Source organism: Podarcis muralis, chromosome 6 (assembly GCF_964188315.1).
Source record: "Podarcis muralis chromosome 6, rPodMur119.hap1.1, whole genome shotgun sequence".
Lineage (NCBI taxonomy): Eukaryota > Metazoa > Chordata > Lepidosauria > Squamata > Lacertidae > Podarcis > Podarcis muralis.
Window position 1 is genome coordinate 97,380,124 of NC_135660.1, and position 6,186 is coordinate 97,386,309.

Here is a 6,186-nt window from a genome sequence, read left to right on the forward strand (position 1 = left end):
CTCGGGGATTAACCCTCTGCCTGCCTCGCAGCTCTCAGGGTGCCACTACTCTGCAAACTCCCCTTTTCCTGTTTTGAGGGTTGGAAATACCTGTTTTTATTTATACTTATCAAAAGATATACAAAAGTTCATACCCAGGACAATGTATCTTTCTGGGATACACCAGATTAAAGGCAAAACAAAAAAAATTCCTTCCAGTAGCACCTTAAAGACCAACTAAGTTAGTTCTTGGTATGAGCTTTCGTGTGCATGCACACTTCTTCAGATATCTGACTGACTATGGCAGACCAACACTGCTACCCATCTGTAACTGGAACCAGATTAAAGGAAATACTTTAAAAATCTAATCTAAGGAGCAACAGGAGCGAAAAGAAGAAGAGAAGAAGAAAAGAGAAAGAAAGAGAAGAGAATGGAAAAAGACTTCTGGTTCTCTCTCAGTTGAATATAGTATTCACTCATTAACATCCAGTGATTCCGTTTTCTACAAGCCAATATTTGTTCAGTCTTCGAATCCAAATAATTTGCAAACTTCCCAAAATGTTATAAGAAACTGGTGCAACCATTGTTCCCATTAAATTGGGGGGCATGTGCCATTTCTTACAAATCCAAGACTGTATGCTCCTTGGGGCAGAACCTTTCTCTCCCCCCCCCCATTCCCGCCCCCCACTGTTTAGTTTGGGGAGTGTTTTGATGTTGCATGCATATGCATAGAATCCTAAACTGAACCCGGAATCCAGTTTTCTTGCATTGGTTTGCAAAGTGCCGCCACGTAACAAAAAATGGTGCGGCAATAAAACTGCTACAGTATTTGCAAAGCTAAGCAGGGTGTGGTATGGTTTCAAACTGGATGGGCATGTGGAAAATGTGTGTTCAAATTCCTGTATTAGGTAAAAGTAAATAGGTAAGGGACCCCTGGACGGTTAAGTCCAGTCAAAGGCGACTATGGGGTGCGGTGCTCATCTCGCTTCAGGCCGAGGGAGCCGGCGTTTGTCCACAGACAGCTTTCCAAGTCATGTGGCCAGCAGGACTAAACTGCTTCTGGTGCAACAGAACATTGTGACGAGTGCCAGAGTGCACAGAAATGCTGTTTACCACAGTGGTACCTGTTTGTCTACTTGCACTGGTCTGCTTTTGAACTGCTAGGTTGGCAGAAACTGGGACAGAGCAATGGGAGCTCACACTGTTGCACAGATTCAAACTGCTAACCTTCCAATTGGCAAGCCTAACAGGCTTTTCTGCATTACAAGGGGTTGGACTAGATGACCCTCAGGGTCCTTCCAATCCAACAAATCTATGATAAATTTAGGTTTGCAGAATTGAATCTCTATGTAGGTCTGGTACAGATCTCTATCTGGAAGCCTGGAGAGCCACTGCCCGTCAGTGCTGGATTTAAGGTGGTGAGGGTGGTTCCTCTGCACAGCTTGCCAAGCTGAGGGGGTGCAAAATGCTAATACTAATAATTTTTTTAAAACCCCTGTATTTATACAGGTACCTACTGAGAAGATCCATTAAAAAAGCAACTGTACTAAAAGGTGTCATTGTGAAAATAAATATTTGGGGTGAGTGGGCGTGCCATTTTTTGTTCTCTCTCAGAGCACCATATTACCAAATCTGTGCCTGTTGTTAGATCCAGCTATTATGTAATGAATACCAAAGTCTGCTCCTCCTTGGCCTATTCATCAATAGCCACAACTTCATGTCACACAAAATAGTGCTAGAAATTTCGCAAGTGCTTTCCACTGTCTTTTGTGAAGCCTACTTCAGGCAAAATGGAATCAGATTTGCACATGTGGACAAAGAGTTCGCCACTGGCTCCAAAGTGCTTTTTAGTGTTCTGTGTAAACAGGGTCATAGGGGAATCTTACTAGGCCCCGATTTGAGACTTACTCTGTGTACACGGCATCGTTTAGTCTGATTCCAGGATGCTCACACTGCTGGTGTTTAAAGCCAAGAACATGTGATGTTAGCCGCAATCCTGAACTATCCTCAAACCAGCTCCTGCTGAATTTAAAAATGTAAGTCACTATTAAGCTGAGGTGTATACATTTGAGATTATACAAGAGTATTAAAAGAACTGGCAGATGTGATCTCAGAACCACTGGCAGTCATCTTTGAGAATTCCTGGAGAACAGGCGAAGTCCCGGCAGACTGGAGGAGGGCAAATGTTGTCCCTATTTTCAAAAAGGGGAAAAGAGAGGACCCAAATAATTATCGCCCAGTCAGTCTGACATCAATACCAGGGAAGATTCTGGAGCAGATCATTAAGCAAACAATCTGTGAGCACCTAGAAAGGAATGCTGTGATCACCAATAGTCAGCATGGATTTCTGAAAAATCAGTCATGTCAGACTAACCTGATCTCATTTTTTGACAGAATTACAAGCCTGGTAGATGAAGGGAACGCAGTGGATGTAGCCTACCTTGATTTCAGCAAGGCATTTGACAAGGTGCCCCATGATATTCTTGTAAAGAAGCTGGTAAAATGCGGTCTTGACTATGCTACCACTCAGTGGATTTGTAACTGGCTGACTGACCGAACCCAAAGGGTGCTCATCAATGGTTCCTCTTCATCCTGGAGAAGAGTGACTAGTGGGGTGCCAAAGGGTTCTGTCTTGGGCCCGGTCTTATTCAACATCTTTATCAACGACTTGGATGATGGACTCAAGGGCATCCTGATCAAATTTGCAGATGACACCAAACTGGGAGGGGTGGCTAACACCCCAGAGGACAGGATCACACTTCAAAACGACCTTGACAGATTAGAGAACTGGGCCAAAACAAACAAGATGAACTTTAACAGGGAGAAATGTAAAGTATTGCACTTGGGCAAAAAAAAAAAAAAAAATGAGAGGCACAAATACAAGATGGGGGACACCTGGCTTGAGAGCAGTACGTGTGAAAAGGATCTAGGAGTCTTGGTTGACTACAAACTTGACATGAGCCAACAGTGTGACGCGGCAGCTAAAAAAGCCAATGCAATTCTGGGCTGCATCAATAGGAGTATAGCATCTAGATCAAGGGAAGTAATAGTGCCACTGTATTCTGCTCTGGTCAGACCTCACCTGGAGTACTGTGTCCAGTTCTGGGCACCACAGTTCAAGAAGGACACTGACAAACTGGAACGTGTCCAGAGGAGGGCAACCAAAATGGTCAAAGGCCTGGAAACGATGCCTTATGAGGAACGGCTAAGGGAGCTGGGCATGTTTAGCCTGGAGAAGAGGAGGTTAAGGGGTGATATGATAGCCATGTTCAAATATATAAAAGGATGTCACATAGAGGAGGGAGAAAGGTTGTTTTCTGCTGCTCCAGAGAAGCGGACACGGAGCAATGGATCCAAACTACAAGAAAGAAGATTCCGCCTAAACATTAGGAAGAACTTCCTGACAGTAAGAGCTGTTTGACAGTGGAATTTGCTGCCAAGGAGTGTGGTGGAGTCTCCTTCTTTGGAGGTCTTTAAGCAGAGACTTGACAACCATATGTCAGGAGTGCTCTGATGGTGTTTCCTGCTTGGCAGGGGGTTGGACTCGATGGCCCTTGTGGTCTATTCCAACTCTATGATTCTATGAACTTATTAAGCTATTAGGCATTAGACTTTTATTCTAATTGGTGGCGTTAACTTTTGTGTAATGATTATAAATAAATTATATATATGCTTTATTTGTTATTCCAGTGCATTAAAAAGAGCATTTCTGACTTTGAATGCATCTGCATAAATTCTGTATCATAATATTCTGTATCATACCATACTGAAAACTCACACATCTTTCTGGTTTATGATTTGCTGTATGCGAGCTTCTGCACTCCCAGCCTTTTTAGGCACAAATTATAGCCTGTGCACTATTTGCGGGGGGTGGGGTGGGGGCTCCATGTTGGGATGCAGACATACTTTTATAGAATATCTTATGAGGGCTCGACCTTGTTTTATAAAGGGTTCCTTCCAGCAAGCAAGGTTCAGGTTAGTTTAAATACGGTGTGTTGCCATGACGACTTATAAATGCTTCCCCTTATTGCATACAGTATTTCTATGGCTAATTTTAAAGTGTTCAGAACATTGTATACCTCAGCAATACTTGGAACAGTCCTGTCTTGTAAGGTAGGTCAGTACTGTTAAGTATAGTAATTTAATTCACTGAAATTGTAAATGCTTGGATTACTATGTGTTTAAATTTGGTTGGTAACTGAATTCTAGTAGTTCTCATGAGATTGGCTAACATTGGTCACATGGGAGATATCTAGTGAAGGAGAGACTCTTTTATGTGAAGCAAGATGACTGTGCTTTAGAATCCACTGTGAATACTGCTATGTTGAATAGAGTGTTGGAATGCTGCTTCTCTGCTGGGAAGAAAGAGAGCAAAGCGGCAGGAGAAGGTGAAAGAGGAAGTCTCTCATAGGATCTGCAAGGCACGGCCTAACTAAGATACAGAAGGCTGCAAAGAGCAGAAAATACCTCAGTTTGGAAGCTAGAAGAAGAGACTGTAAGTCCATGCTTGCGGAAGCATGTGGCTTTAAATACTATGTTTTAATTCATCTATAAGTTTCTGCAAGTAAACGTTTTTTTGAATGTTAAAGTCTGGACATTGCTTGAATTTCCAAAGAAGAGTGTCAGTCATATATACATGATCTGAGTTTCTTAGCTGCATTTTCGCAACCCTGACTTCCACGAGTACATCTATCTCTTGAACTGCAGAATGGGGGTGGGGGGGCAATGAGGCTAATAATAGCTTGGCCTTGCACCATCTGATGTGTCCATCGCTGCCACTGGGTTGAATGATGGAACTTCTTGCCTCACAGCTCACTCTCTTCGCTACTAGACTACCCTCTGGGAACACTTTCGACACTGACTTGTCTGTGAAATAAGCTAGTCATTGACCACAGAATCACTGGGCGTTTCTAGGAATTCTGAGCACACACAGCAACTGCATGAGGAAAGCGTGATGTCTGGATGGCTGGCATACTATTGTATGTGAATGGAAGGTAGCTGTAGAATGTGCTGCAAACTCCTCTGTGTTTCAAAGGAAATTTGGTCATAGTGGAAAAGCGATATTTTTGGCTGTTTGTCTGCCCTGACAGATTTTTCTTATCACAAGTTGATAAGTTATGAGAAGCTCCAGAGTGGCTGAGGAAACAAATAATAATAATAATAATAATAATAATAATAATAATAATAATAATAATAATAATAATAATTTCATAGGGACAAAGCCCCAGATGCCAATGAACTCATACCCTCTAAGTGTCTCTATTTTCCAGGGACAGTCCTGGAATTACCGAAACTGTCCCCATTTCTGATTTGATCCTGGAATGTCCCAGTTATCCATTTTCCTCCCCTCTGCATCTCAAAGAACACTTAAAACTGGTGGGTGTAGGTGCAAGAACGGAGCCCTTTTAATACTAAAAATAAAATTCCTGCACCAAATGGAGGAACTGGTGAAACTGGCATACAAATCCCTTCCTATAATTTTCAAGGGAAATGTCACAAGACAAATAAGTAAAGATAAGGGCAAGCTAAAGAGGCAAGAGGCAAGCTAAACAACCACAAGAGTGGCCAAGAAGCTAAAACAGGAGATTTTTCCTGCAGAGAAAAATACCTGGGCCAAGCTGACCAGAGGAAGAGCAGATCTGGAGGTCTGAGGGTGGATCCGAGGTCCACAGATCTCTCTCCATAAAAAGTGGTCAGCAGAGCTCAGACAGAGACAGAACCATGAGATGGAGACAGATACTGAAATGGATCTACAGCTTCTGCCTGCAGAAGAAGTAGCCCTTCATCCTCCCTTACTGCTGCCACTGGAACTATAATCACCCCACTGCCACTTCCAGAGACAGATGCAGGCAGAAGTTGCAGATCCATTCCAGCCTTTTATTCTGCCTGCAACTCTTTCTGTCTGCTTCCATTGATCCCCTGTTTGTTTGTTCTTTTTAACATTAGGGTGTGCCTGGTACCTGGTCAGTGCTTCTTATGAGTAAACAGACACTCCCACTTCCTCTTAAGTCTTTCAGCCCAATTTCCCTTCAGGTGCTGAAAAGACTGAAGAGGAAGTGGGGAGATCTGTTTACTCATGAGAAGCACATACTGGGCAACAGTTGTCATTGTCACACGGTGCAAGTTGAGTAATATTTCCATGAGTAAGAATCTTTCAAAATACAGCCACTTGCAGAAATGGAAGAAAATGACATAGATCTGGAAAGA